We start from the raw sequence: 20,372 nt of genomic DNA, 5'->3' as shown, positions 1-20,372 counted from the left end.
AATCTCCCCTCAACCTCCTTTGCTGGATCCAGTCTGGTAAATCTCCTCTGCACCTTCTCCAAGAACCTTCACATCCTTCCTGAAGTGGTGACCAGAGCTTTAGAAAGATGCACAGGATAGAATTAGAACTATAGAATTCCTACAGTGCAGAAGGAGGCCATTCGGTTCCATCGAGTCTGCACTGATTCTCTGAAAGGGCACCCTGCCTCTGCCCAAACCCCTACCCTGTCCCTGTGACCCCATAGCCCCACCTAACCTGCACATCCCTGGACACTAAGGGACAATTTATCAAGGCCAATCCACCTAATTTGCTGCTCTTTAGATTGTGGGAGGAAACCCATGCAGACACGGGAGAATGTGCAAACTCCAGACAGTCACCAAGGCTGGAATTGAACCCGGGTCCCTGACGCTGTGAGGCAGCAGTGCTAATCATTGCCACCGGAAGCACAGCTTTGGTGTCAATATTACTGTTTATGAAGCTCAAAATCGAATTTGCTTTGCCAACTTCTCTCTTAATATGTCTTGTAATACACAACATCCCTCTTCACCTCTTTCTCTCTCCTCCCAAAGAGGTCAGTTGGGTTTTTATAACAATCCAGACCGTTTTCATGGTCACTTTTTTCCAGTGCCGATCCCACAAATGTCCAGATTCATTCAGCTCAATTTGACAACCTGCTTTTGTGTTTTTGTGGGTTCTCTCTCACTTCCTATTTTCTGTTTTGAATCCGTTTCGCAGGGTGTTCGAAGGGGAGGATTCAAAGGTCGGGAATCTCAAACCAAAACATCACACCCTCAATTTATCATATCCTGAACATCATAGGATTTTGAACATGGAAGGAAAGAGCATTGTTCACAGTGCGGGAAACCGTACACGTTTGTGTGTGGACGAGGATTCAGTCAATCATCAGCCTCACAAGCCACAAATGCAGTCACACTGAGGAGAAACCGTGGAAATGTGCGGACTGTGGGAAAGGATTCACTTCCCCATCCAAGCTGGAAACTCATCGACGCAGTCACACTGGGGAGAGACCATTCACCTGCTCCAAGTGTGGGAAGGGATTCAGCACGTCATCCCACCTGCTGAATCACCAGCGAGTTCACACTGGGAGAGACCATTCACCTGCTCCAAGTGTGGGAAGGGATTCACTGAGTCATCCTCCCTGCTGAGTCACCAGCGCGTTCATACTGGGGAGAGACCATTCACCTGCTCCACGTGTGGGAAGGGATTCACTCGGTCATCCCACCTGCTTACACATGAGCGATTTCACACTGGGGAGAGACCATTCACCTGCTCCAAGTGTGGGAAGGGATTCACTCGGTCATCCCACCTGCTAAGACACGAGCGAGTTCACACTGGGGAGAGACCATTCATCTGCTCCAAGTGTGGGAAGGGATTCACTGAGTCATCCAAACTGCATCCAACTGCTGAGACACCAGCGAGTTCATACTGGGGAGACCATTCACCTGCTCCAAGTGTGGGAAGGGATTCACTCGGTCATCAACCCTGCAGAAGCACGAGCAAATTCACACTGGGGAGAGATCGTTCACTTGCTCATCACATGTCCTCGCCACTTTGTATGCTTTTGCTTTTATGGTGTCCTTGACATCCCTCGTCAACCATGGATGCCTTGTCCTCCCTTTAGCATGTTTTCAATTACTGGGGGGCACAGGTTTAAGGTGCGAGGGACAAGGTTGAGAGTAGATGTACGAGGTAAGTTTTATACACAGAAGAACTTGCTACCGGAGGAGGTGGTGGAAGCAGGGACGATAGTGATGTTTAAGGGCCATCTTGACAAATGCATGAATAGGATGGGAATAGAGGGATACGGACCCCGGAAGTGTAGAAGATTTTAGTTTAAATGGGCAGCATGGTCGGCGCAGGCTTGGAGGGCCGAAGAACCTGTTCCTGTGCTGTACTGTTCTTTGTTCCTCCTTGGGATGAATTTCCATAGTGCCTCAATCAAGTCTGCCTCATTACACATCACACATTACCCCGTTCCCTATTAGGCTCTGTTAAAAGCTGTTCGAAAAAAACATCTCTTAGACCTTCCACAAATTACTTTTCCTGGGATCCACTACCAACCTGATTTTCCCAGCCCACCTGCATATTGAATTCCCCCTGGTTATTGTGATATTGCCTTTTTACACGCTTTCTCTGTCTCCTGATTTCTTATCTGTCCCACATCCTGACTGCTGCTCGGAAGCTTGTACATAACTCCCACCAGGGTCTTTTTACCTTTGCGATTCCTCAACTCTACCCACAGAGATTCTATGCCTTCAGATCCTATATCTCTCCTTGCAATCGATTTACTTAATTCCTTCCTAACAATGCAACCCCACCCCCCTTTGCCCATCTGCCTTTTCTTTCGATTGGACACAGATCCTTGTATATTTCGATCCTAGCCCTGATCACCTTGCAGCCACGTCACTGTCGCGTGGGTCTTCGACCATAATCCAAAGGTGTACAGAGTAGGTGGATTGGTCCCTTAATTGGAAAATAAAGAATTGGGCACTTTCATGCTTCTTTTTTATAAATAATTTTTATTCAAGTTTTCCCAAATTATCAACAACAAAAACACAAAGAAATAAGAACAAACCCCCCCCCCCCCCCTATACACAAGTAATAAATTAACATAAATAATCAGCATATCGGCAAATATACACGCCCAATCAAGAAAAACAAACAAACCCTCACACAAGCCCCCCAACCACCCCAAAACCCCCCACTGCCCCCCGGGTCACTGCTGTTGCTGACCATCACCTAACGCTCCGCCAGGAAGTCTAGAAACTGTTGCCACCGCCGGAAGAACCCTTGCACCGACCCCCTTAAGGCAAATTTGACCGTCTCCAATTTAATAAACCCAGCCATACCGTTGATCCACGCCTGGGGGCCTCGCATCCTCCCACTGAAGAAGAATCCTTCGCCGGGCTACCAGAGACGCAAAGGCCAGAATACCGGCCTCTTTCGCCTCCTGCACTCCCGGCTCCTCTGCCACCACAAATATTGCGAGCCCCCAGCCCGGCTCAACCCTGGAACCAACCATCCTTGACATAGTCTCTGCTACGCCCCTCCAAAGGGCCTCCAGCGCTGGGCATGCCCAGAACATGTGGGTAGTTTGCTGGGCTCCCTGAGCACCTAACACATCTGTCCTCTCTCCCAAAGAGTGGCACAGCCTTGCCCGGTCATGTGCGCCCTATGCACACCTGAATTGCATTAAGCTGAGCCTCGCGCAAGAGGAGGAAGAATTCACCCTCCCAGGGCATCCATCACGTCCCCTCGTCGATCTCCTCACCCAACTCCTCCTCCCACTTACCCTTCAGCTCCTCCACCGATGCCTCCTCCTCCTCCTCCTGCATCACCTGATACGTTGCCGAGATCCTCCCCTCTCCAACCCACATCCCCGAAAGCACCCTGTCCTGGACCCTCCATGGCAGCAACAGTGGGAACTCCACCACCTGCCGCCTAACAAACGCCCTTGCCTGCATATATCTGAAGGTGTTCCCCGGGGGGAGGCCGAACTTCCCCTCCAGCTCACCCAGGCTCGTGAACTTCCCATCCGCAAACAGGTCCCCCATTCTTCTAATACCTGCCCTGTGCCAATTCAGGAACCCTCCGTCCATTCTCCCCGGGACAAACCGGTGGTTCCCCCGTATTGGGGACCACACCGAGGCCCCCACCTCCCCCCGTGCCGTCTCCATTGCCCCCAGATTTTCAGGGTAGCCGCCACCACCAAGCTCGTGGTATACCTCGTTGGAGGAAGCGGCAACGGCGCTGTCACCAGCGCCTCCAGGCTCGTGCCCACACAGGACGCCATCTCCAACATCTTCCATGCCGCCCCTCCCCTTCCATCACCCACTTGCGTACCATCGCCGCGTTGGCGGCCCAATATTACCCACAGAGGTTAGGCAATGCCAACCCCCCCCCCCCCCTCCCCGGTATCCCTGCTCTGCTCCAAGAACACCATTCTCACCCTCGGGGTCTTCTGCGCCCACACAAACCCCGTAACGCTTCTGTTAACCCGTCTGAAGGCGGCTTTGGGGATCAGGATGGGGAGGCATTGGAACAGGAACAAAAACCTCAGGAGCACTGAAATATTAACTGACTGCACCCTACCCGCCTCCTCCATCTGCTCCACCAGCCTTGTGAAGTTAAGCTGATGCATGGCCCCCCAAATCCTAGCCACCTGGACCCCCAGGTACCTAAAACCCCTCTCCGCCCTTTTTAGCAGGAGCTCACCAATGCCCCTCTCCTGGTCCCCTTGGTGCACTACGAACAACTCGTTCTTCCCCATATTGAGATTGTACCCGGAGAAATCCCCAAACTCCCTAAGGATCCGCATCACCTCTGGCATTCCCCCACCGGGTCCGCCACATATAGCAGCAGATCATCCGCATAAAGCGACACCTGATGCTCCTCCCCACCCTGCACTAACCCCCTCCAGTTCCTCAACGCCATGACCAGGGGTTCGATCGCCAGTGCAAAGAGCAGGGGGGACAGGGGACACCCCTGCCTCGTCCCCCGGTGCAGCCGGAAATACTCTGACCTCCTTCTGTTCGTGGCCACACTCGCCACCGGGGCCTCAGATAGCAACCTCACCCACCTGACGAACGCCTCCCCAAACCAGCACCTCCCACAGGTACCCGCATTCCACCCTATCAAAGGCCTTCTCCACATCCATCACCGCCACTATCTCCACTGCATCCACGCTGCCTGGTTCCCGCCCGCCGCCACCTTGGTCCTCCTCCCTCGCACCTTTCTTTGCTTAAATGTCACTTTTTTAATCGCCCCACTCCTGGTCCAATCCATACACCATCAAGGGAATGTTGCTGTCCCCTTCCCACACCGGGAAACATCGAACAAGTGCCGTTACGGGCCCTGAAAAGAGCCCAAAAGTCAGTTGCTAGCGGGAGCTGCCGAACGTGCGACTTAGCTCCGCACAGCCACAACCGGAAATCTTTAATGGTTTTTTTTAAATGACAAAGAGGATAATAGTGCAAGGCAAAACTGGGTGACAATGAGACAAGTAGGTAAACTAACAGAACAAGTGAAGAAATAAAAGACAGGTCCGGGGGGGTATGAATGGCAGAACCATTACCGACGTCTAAAAATCCCTTTTCTCTGGAAAAGGGAATAAACAATGGCCTGATCCTTTAAGATTATCAAAAGGTTTGATATGATAGAAAAGTGGAAGATGTTTCCACTGGATGAGAATAAATATGAGTTAGTCATTAATTAATCTAATGTGCAGTTCAGGAGCAGTTCAGACGGAGATCACTCACACACTTCACATGTGCAAAGGGATTTCCTCAGTTTCCCCACGGGTTAACACTCCACCTTTAAAAGCTCAAACTGTTTGATCCAATTTCAGCACATTGTTATTGGCGAGGGGCAGTTTAACAGTTCGGTCTATGGGGACAAAAATCATTTGTTCACCCAACCTGTTGAGACCCCCAATGAATTCACATCTCACTGTCGTCACTGTTGTCAATCACACCCAAGACAGAACTGTGATGGAAGGCCCTTACTATTTAGGTGCTGTTTGATTGATTTAATACATTTGTCACATTGGTCCAATGTTACCAGTAATAATCGGTTCACAAAGCATGATTTATATCAACAATATAGATTTCAATGGCGGGTTAATCACCCAACATGCACTGCAGCTGAGAATGTGCGAGATCCACATTACACAATTTTGCACATGCGCAGAGTCCGGCTGTGACTGGAGCGGACTCAAGTCTGGACCAACCCTGCGAAAGAACAATCCCCACTCAGGTCCGCCCCATCCCACCCAATGTGCACATCCTTCGAGACGAAGGGCAATTTAGCATGGCCGATCCACCTAACCTGCACATCTTTGAACTGTGTGAGGAAATCGGAGGAAACTCACACAGCCACACGGAAAATGTGCAGTCTCCGCACTGTCACCCATTTGAAATGGGTGACCCCTTATTTTGCAACAGGGACCCCCTTGTTCCAGATTCTCCCACAAGAGGAAACACCCTCAGCACATCCACCCTGCCAAAACCCCTCAGGATCTTATATAGTTCAATCCAGATTTTACCCAAATCTTTAAATCTGTGTCCCGACTGCTTGTACAGTCAGTGAATGGAAACAGAGTTTCTTTGTCCACCTGATGGAAATCTGGCATAATCTTGTGTCCCTGAATCAAATCTCCCCTCAACCTCCTTTGCTGGATCCAGTCTGGTAAATCTCCTCTGCACCTTCTCCAAGAACCTTCACATCCTTCCTGAAGAGTGATGACCAGAGCTTTAGAAAGATGCACAGGATAGAATTAGAACTATAGAATTCTACAGTGCAGAAGGAGGCCATTCGGTCCATCGAGTCTGCACTGATTCTCTGAAAGGGCACCCTGCCTCTGCCCAAACCCCTACCCTGTGACCCCATAGCCCCACCTAACCTGTACATCCCTGGACACTAAGGGACAGTTTATCAAGGCCAATCCACCTAATTTGCTGCTCTTTAGATTGTGGGAGGAAACCCACGCAGACACGGGAGAATGTGCAAACTCCAGACAGTCACCAAGGCTGGAATTGAACCCGGGTCCCTGACGCTGTGAGGCAGCAGTGCTAATCATTGCCACCGGAAGCATAGCTTTGGTGTCAATATTACTGTTTATGAAGCTCAAAATCGAATTTGCTTTGCCAACTACTCTCTTAATATGTCTTGTAGATATACAACATCCCTCTTCACCTCTTTCTCTCTCCTCCCAAAGAGGTCAGTTGGGTTTTTATAACAATCCAGCCGTTTTCATGGTCACTTTTTTCCAGTGCCGGGCCCACAAATGTCCAGATTCATTCAGCTCAATTTGACAACCTGCTTTTGTGTTTTTGTGGGTTCTCTCTCACTCCCTATTTTCTGTTTTGAATCCGTTTCGCAGGGTGTTCGAAGGGGAGGCTTCAAAGGTCGGGAATCTCAAACCAAAACATCACACCCTCAATTTATCATATCCTGAACATCATAGGATTTTGAACATGGAAGGAAAGAGCATTGTTCACAGTGCGGGGAAACCGTACACGTGTTGTGTGTGTGGACGAGGATTCAGTCAATCATCAGGCCTCACAAGCCACAAATGCAGTCAGATTGAGGAGAAACCGTGGAAATGTGCGGACTGTGGGAAAGGATTCACTTCCCCATCCAGGCTGGAAATTCATCGACGCAGTCACACTGGGGAGAGACCATTCACCTGCTCCAAGTGTGGGAAGGGATTCAGCACGTCATCCCACCTGCTGAATCACCAGCGAATTCACACTGGGGAGAGACCGTTTACCTGCTCCAAGTGTGGGAAGAGTTTCACTGAGTCATCCTCCCTGCTGAGTCACCAGCGCGTTCATACTGGGGAGAGACCATTCACCTGCTCCACTTGTGGGAAGGGATTCACTCGGTCATCCCACCTGCTTACACATGAGCGATTTCACACTGGGGAGAGACCATTCACCTGCTCCACTTGTGGGAAGGGATTCACTCGGTCATCCCACCTGCTTACACATGAGCGATTTCACACTGGGGAGAGACCATTCACCTGCTCCAAGTGTGGGAAGGGATTCACTCTGTCATCCCACCTGCTAAGACACGAGCGAGTTCACACTGGGGAGAGACCATCCACCTGCTCCAAGTGTGGGAAGGGATTCACTCGGTCATCCCACCTGCTAAGACACGAGCGAGTTCACACTGGGGAGAGACCATTCATCTGCTCCAAGTGTGGGAAGGGATTCACTGAGTCATCCAAACTGCTGAGACACCAGCGAGTTCACACTGGGGAGAGACCATTCACCTGCTCCAAGTGTGGGAAGGGATTCACTCGGTCATCCCACCTGCTAAGACACGAGCGAGTTCATACTGGGGAGAGACCATTCACCGACTCCAAGTGTGGGAAGGGATTCACTCAGTCATCACATGTGCTGACACACCAACAAGGCCACAGGTAACGACAGTAATTGGATTTTGCTATTCATCACATTTAGGACTGAAACATTAATTTGGGACTGTTTCTGCTGATAACAAACTCCACCCCATTTACAGCGCATAATATTCTGGCTAAAAGTCAAATAAATTAGATTTTTGTTAAATATGCAGCGTGTTGAAACTTGTTAATATCTCTGACACAAGTTAGTTCCTTTTGAAGTTCTCTCGCTTCCCCGTGTCTCTTCCAACCTCACCTCCAACAAGAAGTGTGAGGAGCTTGTGGAGCTTCTTTGTGACTGAGATTGAGTCAATCCGATCAGCTGCCTCTGCCTCCCATTAGATCAGACTTGAGAGAAAGTTCTATAGAAAAGCTGCAACACCAATACACTGCTTCCAGTAGTTGATGGTATTGTGGTTCAATAAATCAAATTAGTGGATCAAAAATGTGTGTGATATAGAGTAAGAAAACAGAAAATGCTGGATGAACATAACATGTCGTGGCAGCATCATAGAATCCCTTCAGTGCAGAAGGAGCCCATTCGGCCCATCGAGTTTGCACCAACCCTACACCACCCCCCTTCCCCCTTTGCGACCATTCTCCCTGCCCTCTCCCCGTACCTCACTTCAAACCTTTGATCACCAAGGGGCAATTTAGCATAACAAATCCACCAACCTGCACATCTTCGATGGTGGGAGAAAACTGGAGCACAGGGAGGGAACCCACACAGACAACGGGGAGAATGTGCAAACTCCACACAGTCACCCAAGGCTGGAATTGAACTGAGGTTGCTGGCCCTGTGATGCTGCAGTGTCAAACCACTGTGCCACCATGCCACATCTGTGGCATCAGAAAACAGAGTTTGTTGTCCATTGTTGTAACAGTTCTGTAGAAGGGTCAATTGAACCTTAAGAAGTCCATTGAAGTGAAAAGAAAGTGTTTTCCTCAGAGGTTTGACACAGGAAGAAGGTTCAGTCTTTGTGAAGCTCAATCTTCATTCACACAAAGTCCACAATCTGATTGGCTGGAGGACCATCCGGTCCTCCAATTCCTCCCATTGGTTAACACCTCTCAGGCAGGAAATGAGGTTGTGGAACCCGTGCCCATGTGGCCAATGGGAAGAACTCAAAATGATGCAGAGTCTCAGCCAATGAGGGAGATCCGGGATCAGCCCTGCCCCTCATTAGTTCCGATTGCTTGGAAGCCGTTCCTGCTCGGATCCCTCCAGTCACCGCCCCCTCTTCCTATTGGTCTGGACCTGCCGTCAATCACTCCCCGGGCATTGTGATGTGGGGCATGCGCAGTGCGGCTCATGTCCAGGGACAGGCGCTTGTTTGTCTCATCTTCAGGCGGGAAGGAGGCGGATAGGCGGAGGCAGCGTTAGGGGCAGTGGGTGGGAGGGGAGGCTTCACACACCCCCAGTGGAGGCCTCAAAGCTAAAACAAGAAATTACCAGTCTCGAGCAGGAAGGTTTTCCTGCAGAGCCTTTCCCCAGTTAACCACCACCATCCTCATCGGGGGCTGTGTGCAGCAGGGCGCATGCGTGGTGAGCCCTGTCCACTCAGCAGGGCTGACAGTGATGGATTCTGGAAACTCCTTTGACGGGGTTACAAGGGGAGGATTTAAACACAGCAAAGTGAAATCAAACAAGACATTCAAAACAGAAAGAGTCACTTGATTAATCAGAACCTGGATATTATTGGTCATTGAGTGTAACCATTGAGTTCCAGGTCAGTACCACTCTCCATGGGGATTCACTATATCAGCAATCCAGACACAGGCTCGTGTTCTGGGGACAAGGGTTCAAATCCCATCATGGCAATTGGTGGAGGATAAATTCAATAATCTGGAATTCAATGTTCATCTGAGTATTGGTGACGGTGAAATCATTGTGGTGAGTTTGTGGGAAGGGGAGAGTGTGTGGGACTGGGAGTTGCAGCTTTGGGAAACAAGAGCAATACTTAAATCCTGGGAACTAGAATTATCTGTTCTACGTTTCGGTCCTAGGCTAACATGGGCACATTGGTTTTATAGGGTCACAAGGAGTGGATTGACAGAATGGAAACTCAAATCAAACATCACATCAACATTTGAAAGTCACTCAATTCATCAGGACCTGAATATCTTTTGAATGTGGCCGGAGAAATGTTTGTCTGTTCTGTCTGTGGGAAAGATTTCAAACATCAGTGTGACAGGAACAGCACAGGGAAACACACACCCAAGTGAGAGTGTTCCAGTGTAGGGACTGTGGCAAAGAATTTAATTACACATTGTGTTGAAATTCATTGACGCACTCACACTCACCTGCATCATGTGTGGGACAGGATTTTCTTGATTATCAAACCTGCAGCGACACCAGCGTGTTCACACTCGTGTGCTAAATGCGGGAAGAGCTGTAAAGCAGCAATGATCTGCAGAAACAACAACACACTCACTGGAGTGGAGCCATTCACCTGCTCCGAGTGTCGGAAGGGATACACTCGGTCATCTGATCTTCGAGACACCAGGTAGATTACGAGTGACTGCAGCCGTTTTACTGGGGCTCAGAAGAGGATTTTCAGACAGGAAATTAACAGAATAACTCAGTTCATCTGGACTTGAATTTGCATGTGGAAGGAGCGATGTTTGTCCATTCTGTCTGGGAAGAGATTTCAAACATAGGTGTGCCTGAGAAAGGACTGAGACACACACCCGAGTGAGAGTGTTCCAGTGAACTGACCGTGGAAAGAGCTTTTACTAGTTACACATCCTGAAAATAAATCAGGATGGAGCTGGGCTGTCTGTCTTCACTGCAGCTATTTGATAAACACCCAATTCTTAAAGGTACTCTCACATGGCAATTCTGAATTCTCCCTCTGTGTACCTGAACAGGCTCCGGAATGTGCTGACTGGGGCTTTTCACAGTAACTTCATTGCAGTGTTAATGTAAGACTACTTGTGACAATAAAGATTAGGATCCAGCAGAGGGCAGCAGAGCAGAGCTACTGATCAGCTGTTCTGGGGGAATTTGCATACGTGCAGTGCGGTCAGCCTAAGTTGAAGGTGAATCTGCGAAGAAGACCCGAGGAGTTTGAGTGAAGGCAATCATCCAGCAGAGGGCAGAAAAAAAAAAAAGGGGCCTCACGGTAGCATGGTGGTTAGCATCAATGCTTCACAGCTCCAGGGTCCCAGGTTCGATTCCCGGCTGGGTCACTGTCTGTGTGGAGTCTGCACGTCCTCCCCGTGTGTGCGTGGGTTTCCTCCGGGTGCTCCGGTTTCCTCCCACAGTCCAAAGATGTGCGGGTTAGGTGGATTGGCCATGCTAAATTGCCCGTAGTGTAAGGTTAATGGGGGGATTGTTGGGTTACGGGTATGCGGGTTACGTGGGTTTAAGTGTGGTGATCATGGCTCGGCACAACATTGAGGGCCGAAGGGCCTGTTCTGTGCTGTACTGTTCTATGTTCTATGTTCTATGATTATCAAAAAAATGTTCCAGCAAAATTTCCAACCCACCCACGATGATTCGCACGGCCGGAAAGATGACCCCAACAAATGGGTTGAAGCCAAATCTTTAAAAGTCAAAGTCTTAATTTCAAATCATTGCCGTGCTGTCAGGGGAAAAGGTTAACTTCTTTGCTTGTTTACAAAAGGGAAGAAGAAACATTCACAAAGCTTCCCACAGCTTGTGAGCTCCGAACATAACTTCAAGGCTGAAGTTTATCTTCAGAGATTGAAACATTGTCCCAGTAAATTGTGATTCACACTGAAAGGTTTACTTTCACTCAGTAATTAGAACATTTCACTTTCTCAGCACTAACACTTTAGATCAATCCCAAGTGTTCTCTTCCCTTGTAGCTGGTGTGTGGAGAAGATCATGTTCACTGTAGATCTGTCAGCACAGAAACCGCACTGTGCTTCTGGATGAACTCAGTCTTCAGTAGATGAATCTTTTAAACTCACCCAAGTGAAGGTCTTCCCCTGACTCCAAGGAGTGAGATGTCCCTGTAGTTGATGCTGTCTCCTCTGTCACTGCTGTTTTTATTGCATCACACATGATCCGTGGACCAATCTCACAGCCCAAAAGGGGAGGGCAGGAAGGTTTGACAGTCAATGGGACTTTCTGTGTGTGAGCAGTTCAGCTGGAATTCCATCCTTGCCAGGCATCTTTCTGCTTGCTCAGCAATCAATGGCCTTTCCCAGCTCAAATGATGAGAGTTCCTTGTCCAACTCAACCATGACAGGAAGCTGCTGGAGAGTCAGAGAGTGGGAGATGCTCTTCTCACAGGGGAACAGCTCACTGTTGTGTTCAACCCAGCTCCTCCTCACTCTCTCACCATGACTGACAATGAGTATGCTCAGAGCACACACCCACACTGCACCTGCACACTGGCCTCGTACACTCACTGATAGGGGACTTTCTGGAGCACGGGGGATTCTGGGTAACACAGCCGCCATAGGGTAATTAGTAAACAGGGAGATTCTATTTCCCAGTTAGCAAAACAGAAGATCCAGAGTTAGTCAAGATGCTGGGCATGAAGCACGATGAGAGGTTGGATACTTTATTTAATACAGAAGCAAATTATTCTGATAAGATATCACTTAGACATGGGCAGCAAGCAGGCTGATCTACAGTATGTACAGTATTTACAACACCTGGGACATGGTATATCATCTCATCAAACCAGTGATAGGTTTGTTTACTGTTCATAGTTGTGACTGGCTCACACTCACGATTCATGCAAAATGCAACTCCCCAGGTTTTTTGACCTACTCCCTCCAGACCTGTTTTCACTCCAAGGGTCTTGACATCTGCCTCAGTCTTTATCCAGCCATGTATGTTCAGCTCACACTGCCCAACAACCAGCCTCTCCTGCGCTGGGCACAGGGTTTCCATCACCAAAAATCTCTCCTGGCCACGCACATCGACGCTACCACCTAGAAAGCACAACAGCGCCTATACTTCTTCAGGAAACTAAGGAGATTTGGCATGTCCACACTGACTCTAACCAGCTTTTACAGATGCACCATAGAAAGCATCCGATCTGGCTGCATCACAGCCTGGAGTGGCAACTGCTCGGCCCAAGACCGCAAGAAACTTCAGAGAGTAGTGAACGCAGCCCAGTCCATCACACAAACCTGCCTCCCATCCACTGACTCTATCTACACCTCCCTCTGCCTGGGGAAAGCGGGCAGCATAATTAAAGACCCCTCCCACCCAGCTTACTCACTCTTACAACTTCTTCCATCGGGCAGGAGATACAAAAGTCTGAGAACACGCACGATCAGATTCAAAATAGCTTCTTCCCCACTATTACCAGACTCCTGAACAACCCTCTTATGGACGGACCTGATTAATACTACACTCCTGGACGCTTCACTCAATGCCTTTGTCTATATATTTACATTGTGTACCTTGTGTTGCCCTATTATGTTTTTTCTTTTTAGTTTACTTTCTTTTCATGTACAAATGATTTGTTTGAGCTGCTCACAGAATAATAATTTCACTGTACCTCGGTACACGTGACAATAAACAAATCCAATCCAAATCGAGGGAGCAATCTGCTTCTCTTGCGTTGGTGCACTGCATTTCCCTCATAACACTGATAAGTGCGAGGTGATTCATTTTGGTCGGAGAAATTTGAATGCAGATTACAGGGTCAATGGCAGGATTCTGAGTAATGTGGAGGAACAGAGAGATTTTGGGGTTCATGTCCACAGATCTCTGAAGATTGCCACTCAAGTGGATAGAGCCGTGAAGAAGGCTTATAGTGTGGTAGCATTTATTAATGGGGGGCTTGAGTTTAAGAGCTGCGGGGTTATGTTGCAACTATACATGACTCTGTTGAGACCACATTTGGAGTATTGTGTGCAGTTCTGGTCACCTCATTATAGGAAGGATGTTGAAGCATTGGAAAGGGTGCAAAGGAGATTTACCAGGATGCTGCCTGGTTTGCAGGATAGGTCTTCTGAGGAAAGGTTGAGCGAGCTAGGGCTTTTCTTTTTGGAGCGAAGGTGGATGAGAGGCGACTTAATAGAGGTTTATACGTTGGTGAGGGGGATAGATAGAGTGGACATTCAGAGACTATTTCCTCGGGTGGATGTAGCTGTTACAAGGGGGCATAACTATAAGATACAGGGTGGGAGATATAGATATAGAATTTACAGTGCAGAAGGAGGCCATTCAGCCCATCGGGTCTGCACCGGCTCTTGGAAACAGCATCCTACCCAAGCCCACACCCCCAGCCTATCCCCATAACCCAGTAACCCCACCCAACACTAAGGCAATTTGGACTAAGGGGCAATTTAGCATAGCCAATCCACCTAACCTGCACATCTTTGGACTGTGGAAGGAAACCGGAGCACCAGGAGGAGACCCACGCACACACGGGGAGAACGTGCAGACTCCGCACAGACAGTGACCCAGCGGGGAATCGAACCTGGGACCCTGGAGCTGTGAAGCAATTGTGCTATCCACAATGCTACCGTGCTGCCCTCGAAATATAGGAGGGATATCCGAGGTAGGTTCTTTACTCAGAGAATGGTTAGGGTGCGGAATGGACTGCCTGCTGAGATAGTGGAGTCAGACACTTTAGGAACCTTCAAGCGGTTATTGGAGAGGCACATGGATCACACCAGAATGACAGGGAGTGGGATATCTTGATCTTGGTTTCGGACAATGCTCGGCATAGAGGGCCGAAGGGCCTGTTCTGTGCTGTACTGTTCTATGTAACACAGTGGCATAGAAAGGTGACAGCACAAAACAAAGGCACTCAACAAATTGTATCTGTGCCAACTTTCTGCAACAGTCACAATCCCCTGTCATTGGCCCTGAACTCTGCAGATATTTTTCTCCTCAAAAGATACGAACAGATGGCCAAGGAGCTGGAGTTGGCTATTCAGCCGAGTCTGCTCCATCATTTAATAAGGTCATGGCTGATCTGATAGTAACAGATAGTTGTCCAATTCTCTTTTCAAGGCATCAATTGAATCTGCCTCCACCACATTTTCGAGCAGTGCATTCATGATCCCACATGCAGCACAGAATGTTTTTCTTCACATCGTAAGACATAGGAGCAGAATTAGGCCACTCGGCCCATCGAATCTGCTCCGCCATTCAATCATGGCTGATATTTTCTCATCTTCATTCTCCTGCCTTCTCCCCATAACCCCTGATCCCCTTATTAATCAAGAATCTATCTATCTCTGCCTTAATGACACTCAGTGATTTGGCCTCCATGACATTCTGTGGCAAAGAGTCCCACAGATTCACCACCCTCTGGCTGAAGAAATTCCTCCTCATCTGTTTTAATTCCTCCTCATCACCTGAGGAAGGAACTGTGCACCTAAAGCTAGTGAGTTGAAACAAACCTGTTGGACTTTAACTTGGTGTTGTAAGACTTCTTACTCTGTTTTAAAGGATCGCCCCTTTAGTCTGAGATTGTGTCCTCTGCTTCTAGTTTTTCCTACAAGTGGAAACATCTTCTCCATGTCCACTCTACCCAGGTCTCGCAGTATCCTGTAAGTTTTAATAAGATCCCCCCCTATATCCTTCTAAACTCCAACAAGTACAGACCCAGAGTCCTCAACCGTTACTCATACGACACGCTCTTCATTCCAGGGATCATTCTTGTAAACCTCCTCTGAACCCTTTCCAAGGCCAACACACCCTTCCTTAGATACGGAGCCCAAAACTGCTCATAATACTCCAAATGGGGTCTGATAAGGGCCTTATGTAGCCTCAGAAGTACATCCCTGGTCTTGTATTCTAGCCGTCTCGACATGAATACATTGCATTTGCCTTCCTAACTGCCGACTGAACCTGCACATTAACCTTTTGGTTTTACATTTTGTTTTTGAATTTAGAGTACCCAATTCATTTTCTCCAATGAAGGGGCAATTTAGCGTGGCCAATCCACCTACCCTGCACATCTTTGAGTTGTGGGGGCGAAACCCATGCAAACACGGGGAGAATGTGCAAACTCTACACGGACAGTGACCCAGAGGCGGGATCGACCCTGGGACCTCGGCGCCGTGAGGCTGCAGTGCACCTGCACGTCAACCTGAAGAGAATCTTGAATAAGGTCTCCCAAGTCCCTTTGTGCTTGTGATTTCCTCAGCATTTTCCCATTTAGAAAATAGTCTAACCTCCATTTCTCCTTCCAAAGTGCATAATCTCACACTGTTCCTCATAGAACAGTACAGCACAGAACAGGCCCTTCGGCCCTCGATGTTGTGCCGAGCAATGATCACGCTACTCAAACCCACGTATCCACCCTATACCCGTAACCCAACAACCCCCCCCCCCCTTAACCTTACTTTTTAGGACACTACGGGCAATTTAGCATGGCCAGTCCACCTAACCCGCACATCTTTGGACTGTGGGAGGAAACCGGAGCACCCGGAGGAAACCCACGCACACACGGGGAGGACGTGCAGACTCCGCACAGACAGTGACCCAGCCGGGAATCAAACCTGGGACCCTGGAGCTGTGAAGCATTTATGCTAACCACCATGCTACTCATTGTATTATTTGCCCACTCTCCTCACCTTGCTCAGCATTGCTTATTTTTCTAATCACTTTAAATGAATGCCTTCTGTTTCTAACTATGCCCTAAATATATGACTTGCTAGATCAAATGTCTATTGCAGATCCTTAGTTTTAATGTGGTCAAGTGCCTTTCCATTTGAGAACTGTTCAATAAAGTTATTAGAATTATTTTTAGCTAGAGTAACACGTGGAGCAGTGGAACTACGGCGCTGAGGACCCGGGATTGAATCCCGGCCCTGGGTCCCTGCCCGTGTGGAGCTTGCACATTCTCCACGTGTCTGCATGGGTTTCACCCCCACAACCCAAAGATGTGCAGGTTAGGTGGATTTGCCAGGCTAAATTGCCCCTTAATTGGAAAAATAAATAACAATAATTGGGTACTCTGACCCCCTGACCCTTCTCCTCCCCCCCCTGACCCTTCTCCTCCCCCCCGACCCTTCTCCATCGGGCCGGAAAGTGGAGCTGAGTCCACAAAAGATCAGCCATGATCTCATTGAATGGCGGAGCAGGCTCGAGGGGCCAGATGGCCTACTCCTGCTCCTAGTTCTTATGTTCTTATTTGTTGCTTCCTCACCAATCAGTTTTTTCCATTATCCTGAAGTGACCTTATTTTTATCGGGAGTTCACTGAAGTGTGTTCCTAACTTCTCATTATCTAAATTTCTATTCACCACTTTTCTGTACACCTGACCCAGTCCATGACTTTCTCCCTCATTGTCTAAAACACATCAGCAACTTCTGTATAATCCTGGTGTGTACATTTCAGTCTAAATCATTGATATATACCGGAAACTGTGGAGCCCCACTGGAAACAGACGTCCAGGCATCATTCAGTCCTGGATGTGACTAACAGCAGCAACAACAGCTGAATCCAAACCCTGCTGTTGCCTGTGAATTTGCTGATGTCTGTTCAGGTTGTTTGACTGAGTGAATCTCCTCCCACACACGGAGCAGTTAAACAGCCTCTCCCCAGAATCGCTCCCACGTGTGGGCCACACGGTACACAGTGGTTAGCACTGTTGCTTCAAATCTCCAGGGTCCCAGAATTCCCAGCTTGGGAATTCACTGTCTGTGCGGAGTTTGCACGTTCTCCCCATGTCTGCGTGGGTTTCCTCCGGGTGCTCCAGTTTCCTCCCACAGTCCATTAAATGTGTAGATTAGGTGGATTGGTCATGTTAAATTGCCTTGGTGTCCAAAAAGGTTAGGTGGGGTTATGGGTTAGGTTGGAGGTATGGGCTTTAGTAAGGTGCTCTTTGCAAGGGCCTGTGCACTCGATGGGCCGAATGCCCTCCTTCTGCACTGTAAATTCTATGATTCTGTTTCAGTGTGAACTCGCTCGTGTTTCTGCAGATTCGGTTTACCTTTAAATCTCTTTTCTCAGTCAGAACATTTAAAAGGTTTCTAATCAATGTGACCAAGTCGGTGTGTCATCAGGTGAGATGACTGAGTAAATTTCTTGTCACACACGGGGCAAGAGTACGGCCTGTACCCAGTGTGAACTCGCTGGTTTTGCAGAAGCTGGGATGAACATGTGAATCTCTTCTCATACACGGAGCAGGTGAATGGCCTCTCCCCAGTGTGAGTGCGTTGATGTGACAGTAACTCCTTTCTGCGTTTAAAGCTCTTCTCACAATCAGCACATTTAAACGGTCTCTGATCAGTATGAACAAGTTGGTGCTCCAGGAGGTGGTATGACTGAGTGAATCCCTTCCCACACACGGAGCAGGTGAATGGCCTCTCCCCAGTGTGAGTGCGCTGGTGTCTCAGTAAACTCATTTTACTTTTAAAGCTCTTCTCACAGTCAGCACATTTAAAAGGTCTCTGATCAGTATGAACAAGTTGGTGTCTCAGGAGGTCTGATGACTGAGTGAATCCCGTCCCACACACGGAGCAGGTGAATGGCCTCTCCCCAGTGTGAGTGCGTTGATGTAACAGTAAATCCTTTCTGCTTTTAAAGCTCTTCTCACAGTCAGCACATTTAAAAGGTCTCTGATCAGTATGAACAAGTTGGTGTGCCAGGAGTTGGAATGACAGAGTGAATCCCTTCCCACACTCGGAGCAGGTGAATGGCCTCTCCCCAGTGTGAGTGCGTTGATGTAACAGTAAATCCTTTCTGCTTTTAAAGCTCTTCTCACAGTCAGCACATTTAAACGGTCTCTGATCAGTATGAACAAGTTGGTGTGTCAGGAGGTATGATGACCGAGTGAATCCCTTCCCACATATGGAGGTGAACGGCCTTTCCCCAGTGTGAATACGTCGATGAGTTTCCAATTCAGATGGGTAATTGAATCCCATCCCACAGTCCCTGCATTTCCACGGTTTCTCCATGGGTATTGACAAGTTATCAGGTGCAGGTGGGATCCAGATTTGAGGTCACTGTCAGATCAGCCGTGATGTTATTAAATGGTAGAACAGGCTCACGGGGCGGAATGTCATATTGCTGCTTCTTTATTCCTTTGGTCCGAATGTCCTTATGTCTCTCCAACTTGGATCATCAGTTGAAGCCTGAGTACGGTGTCTCCCTGATGTATATGCTGCAATTTAATTTCATGCTTTGTGATTGGTTAAAGCTCAGTTCCAGCTAACGGTGGAAAATTACTTAGATGTCTGTGTCTCGGTGCTTTTCCAATCACAGTGATTTTCAAATTTTTTTCCAAAAGACAAAGCAGACAAACATTTCTCCTTCCACATTGAAAGGCCGGTCCTGATGAATCAAGTGACTGTCAGATCTCGACATGATGTTTGCATCTGCAAATATTCTGTAAAAGGAGATTACATTGAAATATTGTGAATATATAAGACACAAACAGGCCATTCTGTCACAGATTCTGCTGCTGTCAATACTCGGCACACATCTCCGACTGTCACACCTATCAAATCTCAGCCTTTCTCCTGATTTTCAATTCCATTTTCTCTCATGTGCTTGTCCTGTTTCCTTTTGAAAACATCTCAGCATTTTCCTCAACTCCTTTCCATGGTAATGAGTTGCACATTCTGAACTGTGATAAATAATTTTGTCCGTATTGTCCACTTGGACTTATTCGTAACTATCTTGTATTTATGACTTGTTTGTTGAAATGAAATGAAACGAAAATCGGTTTCAAATGAAGTTACTGCGACAAGCCCCTAGTCGCCACATTTCGGCACCTGGTAGGGGAGGCTGGTACGGGAATTGAACCGTGCTGCTGGCCTGCCTTGGTCTGCTTTCAAAGCCAGCCATTTAGCCCAGTGTGCTAAACCATGGTAATCTCTCACATTGCCCCCCTCCATTTAATCTTTCCTGGGAGCTTTAATATCTCATGTTACAAACGTCATCACTGTCAATGCAGGATAGAATTCGCAAAGAGACAAACCTTTCCGTTGGGTTCAGTTTGTTGTGTGCAAATTCTCCACTTCCAATATCCTGTAAAAGGAGTTTACAAAAGCCATCACTGTCAGTCCAGGATATAAATTCTGATCAGGCAATCGTAGTTTTTCTGGAACATTTTTTCCTTTCTTGTTCCCCCAAAGCTGTAAATCCCCATCCCACACACTCTCCCTCTTCCCTGGGCTGAAATCCAAACCCATCTCACCATCTGCACCATTTCCTTTTTTCCTCCCTCTCCTCTGCCTGGGTTCAGTTCTCCAGCTCCTGTCCGCTGACTGACAATAAAATCAATGGGTCTTATTGGGAGTTTGGGGCCTCCAGCGTGTGTTTTGTGAATCCTCCCGGCCCACCACCCAGGGTTTCCTTCCTTCCCACAGATCAGAGTCCTCACTGATTTGAGTGCAAAGTATAAGCTCTTATTTATTATCTCCCCCCCAAATCCTCCCCCCCCAAATCCCCCCCCAATCCCCCCCCCCCATCCCCCCCATCCCCCCCCCCCATATCCCCCCCACCCCCATCCCCCCCCCCCCCCCCTATCCCTCCCCCCCCATATC

The 20,372-nt window shown here is 48.4% G+C and overlaps 1 pseudogene; it reads left to right on the top strand.

The window, feature by feature from the left end:
* Positions 1-831: 831 nt before the first annotated feature.
* The window catches only part of LOC119961611, a 51,071-nt pseudogene continuing 31,530 nt past the window's right edge, over positions 832-20,372 (top strand).

The sequence above is a fragment of the Scyliorhinus canicula genome, unplaced genomic scaffold, assembly GCF_902713615.1.
Source record: "Scyliorhinus canicula unplaced genomic scaffold, sScyCan1.1, whole genome shotgun sequence".
NCBI classification, from domain to species: Eukaryota; Metazoa; Chordata; class Chondrichthyes; order Carcharhiniformes; family Scyliorhinidae; genus Scyliorhinus; species Scyliorhinus canicula.
The sequence above is the reverse complement of the archived record's forward strand: the minus strand, read 5'-3'. Positions and strand labels throughout refer to the sequence as shown.